Raw genomic sequence first — 8,408 nt, 5'->3', positions numbered from 1 at the left:
TATAATGAGATCAAGTGAGCAGCCTTAAACATGCAGAAGAGATGCTGAGTGGATCTGGGCAGGTACCAACAGTGGCTGCTGTGGCTTCTTCATGCTTCTCAGGAATACAGGCTCCATGGGCACAGCTGATACAGGCTCCCCAGTAGGCACTGGTCCTAAAGAACAGAAAGCAGACAGGCATGTATGCAATAAGAGAGACCCCAGAGTGCTGAGCTGAGCATGCCCGTGGCCTGCACACACATTCACCATTCAGACAAGGTCTTCCTCCCTGGAGGTGATCCCAAACCTCCGGAAATTGGAATAACTGGCCATTTGATACCCAAGGGTTATGCTCTGCTTGGAAGAATGAGCCTGGCCTATGGGAGTCTCTCCTAGGGATTAATCTCCAAGACAAAGGAAGTTATTCATTGGTTTAGGAGCCAGATAGAAATCCCGTAAGTTCAGGGTTGCAGGATTTTATACCATTTGTCTGAGCTAGGAGGAAACCCAGGTAGTGGAGAGAGAATTGTGATCAGTTCCTGTAACCTGCCACAATCCCTGGTGGACTGAACAAAGGGGGGCAAATGCCGGAATAAAAGACAAGAGACAAAAGAGTATTTGGAAGAAGGGGTCAGGGGGCACCTTGCCTCTAGTGGACAAGGGCCCTGAGCTTTACACAGCCCCCGTATTTATTAGGCAAAAGAGATAGTGAGAAGAGGGTAGAAGAAGAGGTCAGCTGCTCGGTCCAGAGTAGGCTTGCAAGACTGCATTCTCTAGATGTCCCAGTAGATAACCTCAAGGAGCTCGGTGGCACCAGAAAGCTATTACCCTTAGCAAACCTTCTGGGGCAGGCACAGAAGTGAGTTTCCCCACATTCCGTATTCATGATAAATGGTTTGCTGTTTGATCATGTAGCCTCAGTGGAATGCTGAGTTGGTCATATCCCACAGGCCTTTGGCTCCCTGCAAGTTCCTGTGGTCCCTGAAAGGGTCTGGATCCTGGTGGCTTTTTGTTTCCAGCTCTAGTTTCTTTGGGCTGTGGTGGATGTTTTCAGCCCACTCCACTTGCTTCAGTAAGCTTGAGTGGGGTTCTATGCCATGCAACTAAAAGAAGTGTGATTAAAACAGACAAAATGGAGATCCAGACTACACTTTAGAACATCTGTACGTGTCCTCTCTTACAATAGGCTATACTGGCTTCTTTATATGATGGTCTCAGGGGTCCAAGAGAGTGAAAATGGAAACTTCAGACATCACTTTTACCACATTCTGTTGGTCAAAGAAGTCATAAGCCCAACTCAGATTAAAGTGGTGGGGAGAGTTTACTTCTTGATAGCATTTGGCTGCAAAAAAATTGTGCCTATATTTAAATTACTGCAAGAACTTCATAGTGTCTCTTTCTTCTTGTGTCTGTTTTGATATGAAGGTGGGGGTCTTTGGGAGGTAATTAAGATTAGACAAGGTCATCAGGGTGGGGCCACCATGATGGGACTGGTGGTTTTATAAGAAAAGGAAAAAAGACCTGAGCTGGCCTGCTCTTGCCCTTTGAACACATGATGCTCTCTGCCATGTTATGATGCGGCATGAAGGCCCTCACCAGATGCAGGCACCATGCTCTTGGACTTCCCAGTCTCTAGAACTATAAGAAATAAATTTCTTTTTAGTAAATTACCCTGTCTATTGTATTCTGTTTTAGCAACAGAAAATAGACTAAAACAAACATCTACGTTTTCAAATTGCCATCAACTTGTTAATAATATCTTTATAGTATCTTTTTAAAGTTTGTAGAATCTATAGTGATAACTCCCTTTTCATTTCTGACATTGGTTATTTGTATGCTTTTCCTTTTTTTGATCGATTTTGAGAGATGGTTATCAATTTTGTTAATCTTCACAGAAATTACTTTTGACTTTGTTGACACTTTATTTTGTACATTTGTTTTTAACTAGTTATCTTCTTTTCTTTTCTTTTTATTTTTTGGGAGATGGAGTCTCACTCTGTTACCCAGGCTAGAGTGCTGTGGCATGATCTCGGCTCACTGCAACCTCCACCTCCCAGGTTAAGTGATTCTCCTGCCTCAGCCTCCTGAGTAGCTGGGATTACAGGCACCTGCCACCACAGCTGGCTGATTTTTGTATTTTTAGTAGAGACAGGATTTTACCGTGTTGGCCTGGCTGGTCTCAAACTCCTGACCTCGTGATCCACCCACCTTGGCCTCCCACAGTGCTGGAATTATAGGCGTGAGCCACCATGTCCAGCTAGTTCTCTTATTTTCTTCTTTCTTTAGATTTAATTGTCTGTTTCTACCTTCTGAAATGAATGTTTAGCTCACTGGTTTTCAGCCTTTTTTCCCTCCCTCCTTCCTTCCTTCCTTCCTTCCTTCCTTCCTTCCTTCCTTCCTTCCTTCCTTCCTTCCAATGGAATCTCGCTCTGTTGTCCAGGCTGGCAGTGGCAAGATCTTTGCTCACTGTTCCCACCTCCCAGGTTCATGCCATTCTCCTGCCTCCCAGCTCTCCGGGAGTAGGCTGGGACTTATAGGCACCCGCCACCACGCCCGGCTAATTTTTTGTATTTTTAGTAGAGATGGGGTTTCACCGTGTTAGCCAGGATGGTCTCGATCTCTTGACCTCATGATCCGCCTGCCTCGGCCTCCCAAAATGCTGGGATTGCAAGCCTGAGCCACCGCATCCAGCTTTCTTTTCTAATATACTTAAATTTGCCACAAAGCGTGACTTTCTGTCTTTTTTTTTTTTTTTTTTTTTTGCAAGATATGTAATTTTACTTGTCCCACAACTGTGAAGAAATAACCAATCGTTCTTCAAAATAGAAGATAAAATAGCTACAGTAACAACAAAAACCCATGAGTGCATTGCTGCAACTTAGCCAACAGTCCCGTTTCCTTCTTGCCATCTCTGCCAACAGGAGTCCTGCTCCTTGAATATCTTTTTCTTTCACTCCTCCTTTTGCTCCTTATTTTCTCTTCTCTACTCTCTTTTGATTTCTCCATTGACCTCAGATTATTTAGAAGTTTTTCTAAATTTCTTAATTTCTAAACATAAGGAGGGTTTTTTGTTTTTAGTTATCTTGCCTAATTGCAATTGAGTTGGGAACATTTTATATGATTTTAATCTTTTGAAATGTGTCGAGCCTTTATGGTTTGGCATATGCTCAGCTTTTGTTTATGTGCCATATGTGCTTGAATCATAATCCTTGGTTCATGATGCACTGTCTTAGCTCGGGTTCCCCCAGAAACAGACCCTGGAACAGAGAATTAGAGGTTAATCCCAGTAAGCATTCACTAGGGCAGTGGGAAGTGAGACAGGGACAGTCGTCTTGAGTAAAATTTTCCTTACTGTTTTAACAGGTGTCAGAATAAATTTTTAGTGGCCCTCCACATTTCCACTCTTCTTTCTTCTTTACATGGACTCTGCAGGTTTCCTCCTAGCTCTCTGGCTATGCCTCCACCTTCTCCCACCCAGCTGTGACATAATGATTTTCTTCAAGGCTTACACCAGGCCTCTTCTTATTCTCTACTCTGTGCAGTGATCTCCTTCATAGAGAGTATCAGATAAGTCATTGGTTCACAGAGGGTTATCTCCAGTCGTGGCTTCTGCCTTGGGCTTAAACCTGCTGCCATAGACCTTCATATAGATTTCTCAAAGGGAGCACTGAGTCCCAAGGTGTCTGGAATTGCAGGCATCATTTTCCCCAGCTTGTCATTCTCACCACCATTTCTTTGCACCCTGCCCCTGCAGAAGGTTTGGTATTGTTACGGCTGTTGTTCTTTTTCCTAGAAGGCCTCACTCCGTCTTAAGCCTGGATATACAATTCCCCTTTTGTTCATTTTATTTATTTATTTATTTTAGAGCCTGGGTATACAGTTCCCCTTTTGTTCATTTTATCTCACTCTGTTGACCAGGCTGTAGTGCAGTGGTGTGATCTCGGCTCACTGCAGCCTCCATCTCCTGGGCTCAGATGATCCTCCCACCTCAGCCTCCTGAGTAGATGAGACTACAGGCACGAGCCACCATGCCCAGGTAATTTTTGTCTTTTTAGTAGAGATGGGGTTTCACCATGTTGTCCAGGCTGTTCTCTAACTCCTGAGCTCAAGAAATCTGCCTGCTTCAGCCTCCCAAAGTGCTGAGATTACGGGAGTGAACCACCATGACCAGCCCCTTTTGTTAATTTTAAAGCTGAAATGAGGACTCGATTAATTTTGTTGTAGTCTTGTCTGGTGAGGGGTGATTCTTCACCCTTGCTGCCGTCCCTCACACTCTTCCTATTTTCTAAATAAGCAGTCAGTCATTTAGATCACATCACCTGTATGAATAAAAGCCTTTCATGTCGGCTGCATTCTTCAGGCTTTTAACTTCTTGCAATTCACCAGTTGCATCTAGTTAAAACTGTGGATTCCTGCACCATTGCAGATGCGAAGCAGGAGAAAAGAAGAAAAGAAGTATTTCTTTTCTTTCTTTTTTTTTTTTTTTTCGGAGACAGAATCTCGCTCTATGGCCCAGGATGGAGTGCAGTGGCGTGGTCTCGGCTCACTGCAAGGACCGTTTCCTGGGTTCAAGCAGTACTCCTGCCTCAACCTCCTGAGTAGCTGGGATTACAGATGTGCACCACCACAGCCAGCTAATTTTTTTATATTTTTAGTATAGACGGGGTTTCACCATGTTGGCCAGGCTGGTCTCAAACTCCTGACCTGGAGTGATCTGCTCTCCTCAGCCTCCCAAAGTGCTGGGATTCCAGGCATGAGTCACGGCACCCGGCCTTCATTTTTATTTTGAAGGAATTGCCTCCTACCCCTTAAGTCCTGCAGTCCCTGAACTTGACCTTATCTACAGCAAAGATGAGAAAGGTGGAAGGTATCATAAAAGGAGAAAATACTTGCCAATGTTTTCTAAATTAACCCATTAAATTAAAATTTAACATTTTCTGCATTTCCTGATCACAGTCCTGTCTTTTACTCAGTTGTGGGCATGCACTTTTTCTTTTTCTTTTTTTTTTTTCCTGAGATGGAGTCTCGCTTTGTCGCCAGGCTGAAGTGCAATGGTGCAATCTTGGCTCACTGCAACCTCCACCTCCCAGGTTCAAGCAATTCTCCTGCCTCAGCCTCCTGAGTAGCTGGGACTACGGGCACGCACCACCACGCCCAGATAATTTTTGTATTTTTAGTAGAGACAGGGTTTCACCATGTTGGCCAGGATGGTCTCAATCTCCTGACCTCGTGATTCCCCCTGCCTCGGCCTCCCAAAGTGCTGGGATTACAGGCGTGAGTCACCATGCCCGGCCTGGGCATGCACATTTTATGGATCTTAACTTGACTTTTAAATTTTCTTTGAGAATTTGGGAATTTTATGAAAGCACTTTGTTAGTTTCTGTTAGTGTCCTCTATATCCAAAATTCTCGTTAAAGAATGCCGTCTCCCATCTCTCAAGAATTTATGAATTCAGGCTGGGCACGGTGGCTCAAGCCTGCAATCCCAGCACTTTGGGAGGCAAGGTGGGCTGATCGTTTGAGGTTAGGAGTTCAAGACCAGCTTTGCCGACATGGTGAGACCCCATCTGTACTAAAAAAACAAAAATTAGCCGGGCATGGTGGCAGGTGCCTGTAATCCCAGCTATGAGGGAGGCTGAGGTAGCAGGATCGCTTGAGCCCAGGAGGCGGAGGTTGCAGTGAGCCGGGATCATGACGCCACTGCACTCCAGCGTGGGCGACAGAATGAGACTCTGTCTCAAAAAAAAAAAAAAAAAAAAAAAATTTATGAATTCACATTGTGCACAGGAAGAAAATTATGTGAATGTCCTTCCTAACAGGGAGAGGCCTTCCCTGGCCTTGCTCCCCTTGGGCTGCCATCTGCATGGGGCTTTCTTAGGTATCAAGGTCACCTCAGTTTGGAGGGATGCCAAAAGTGGAAATGTCAGGCAGACCATGTTTTCATTCTACTTGTCTATATTAGATCAAAGTCAGAGAGAGACTCTCAGTTCATAGAGGAAACACTTTATAACCTGTGTTTCTGGAGGAGAATCACATGCCAAGTGGAGTCACCTTGAAGCAAGGCTTGTGTGCCGGGGGTGGTGGCTCATGCCTGTAATCCCAGCACTTTGGGAGGCTGAAGCAGATGGATCACTTGAGGTCAGGAGTTCGAGACCAGCCTGGCCAACATGGTGAAACCCTATCTCTACTAAAAAATACAAAATAAGCTGGGCATGGTGGTACATGCCTGTAATCCCAGCTACTCGGGAGGCTGAGGCAGGAGAATCACTTGAACCCAGGAGGCGGAGGTTGCGTTGAGCCAAGATCATGCCACTACACTCCAGTCTGAGCTACAGAACAAGACTCCATCTCAAAAATGAATAAATAAATAAATAAATGGCAGTTCGAGACCAGGCTGACCAATATGATGGCCATCTCTACTAAAAATACAAACTTAGCCGGGCGTGGTGGCGCATGCCTGTGATCCCAGCTACTTGGGAGACTGAAGCAGGAGAATCACTTGAACCCGGCAGGCAGAGGTTGCAGTGAGCTGAGATCATGCCATTGTACTCCAGCCTGGGCGACAAGAGTGAAATTCTATCTCAGAAATAATTAAAAAAAAAAAAAAAAAAAGAAAAGAAAAGAAAAGTGGAACCGTTTAGTAGATAATAATCACATTCCCAGTTATCAACTCTTTCCCTGTGTCAGCATTAAACATTCCCACCTCCATCTTCATCACATACCCTGTTGGAGGAGGGTGCTTCCCCGACCCACAGCCAAGGGCTGGCTGGTGAGACTTGTGTTAGCCAATGGAAGGTGAAAAGATGTGACATATGCTACATCTGGGCAGAAGTTTTAAATAGCATGCGTCTTGTAGTTTTGCATTTTGTGTTTCCTCTCTATGTTGTGGGAGTAGCCTTAGAGGACCATGCTCATTCAGCCTGGGATCAGGAATGAGACTAGAAACTGAGCAGAGAGACAGGTCAACCTCAGTACTCATTTAAATGATCAAGAACTACATGCTTGTTGTTGTAAGCCACTGAGATACTGTGGTTATTTGTTACAGCAGCAACACCTCAGTCATACAATAGGAACAGGCAACTTAACAAAAGAGGAAAGGAAAAATGTGAAATCTCTCTAACCATTTGAAAAGTGTAGATTCCAGTGAGATTTTTGGTCCTTCAGATTGGCAAAAACTAAAAAGTCGGATGATATCTACTATTGGCAAGAACATGTAGAACTAGGCCAGGTGCAGTGGCTCACGCCTGTAATCCAATCACGTTGGGAGGCCGAGGTGGGTGGATCGCTTGACGCCAGGAGTTTGAGACCAGCCTGACCAACATGGAGAAATCCTGTCTCTACTAACAATACAAAAATTACCTGGACGTGGCGGTGCATGCCTGTAATCCCAGCTATTCGGGAGGCTGAGGAGCAAGAATTGCTGGAACTCAGGAGGTGGAGTTGAGATCATACCACTTGCACTCCAGCCTGGGTGACGCAGCAAGACTCTCTCTCAAGAAAAAAAAAAAAAAGAAAAAAAGAAGAGAAAAGAAAAACAAAATGTAGGCCAGGCACAGTAGCTCACACCTATAATCCCAGAACTTTGGGAGGCCGAGGTGGGTGGATCACCTGAAGTCAGGAGTTCGGGACCAGCCTGACCAACATGGGGAAACCCCATCTCTACTAAAAATACAAAAATTAGCCGGGGGTAGTGGCACGTGCCTGTAGTCCCAGTTACTCGGGAGGCTGAAGCAGGAGAATCGCGTGAACCCGGGAGGCAGAGGTTGCAGTGAGCCAAGATCGTGCTATTGCACTCCAGCCTGGGCAACAAGAGTGAAACCCTGTCTCAAAAGGAAAAAAAAAAAAAAAAAGAAATAAAGAAAAATTAAAAAGAAAAGAAAATGTAGAAATAGGGCCAAGCGTGGTGGCTCACACCTATAATCCCAGCACTTTAGGGAGCCAAAGTGGGAGGATAGCTTGAGGCCAGAAGTTTGGGACCAGCCTGGGCAACATAGTGAGACCCCATCTCTAAAAAAATAAAAATTAAATTAAGTAGAAAGTGTAGAAATAGGTACCTCATAAACTATTGTTTATGGTACACACATTTTGGAGGAAAATTGGTGATATATTCCAAACTGTGCGTGCATGTTTGTGCCCAAGTCCGTCTGGGATTGGGAGAGGAACTGAAATCACAAAGAGAAATATTCAAGGGGTTCTTGCACCCTCTTTGTGTTATTTGAAATCTTGTGATAATTAATGTATGTATTGCTTCAACAATTAGTAGTAAGCTTCATTTTTTTTTTTTGATGGAGTTTTGCTCTTGTTGCGCAGGCTAGAGTGCAATGATGCAATCTTGGCTCACTGCAACCTCTGCCTCCTGGGTTCAGGCGATTCTCCTGCCTCAGCCTCCTGAGTAGCTGGGATTACAGGTGCCTGCCACCACGTCCAGCT

The sequence above is a fragment of the Papio anubis genome, chromosome 14, assembly GCF_008728515.1.
Source record: "Papio anubis isolate 15944 chromosome 14, Panubis1.0, whole genome shotgun sequence".
NCBI lineage: Eukaryota > Metazoa > Chordata > Mammalia > Primates > Cercopithecidae > Papio > Papio anubis.
The sequence above is the reverse complement of the archived record's forward strand: the minus strand, read 5'-3'. Positions refer to the sequence as shown.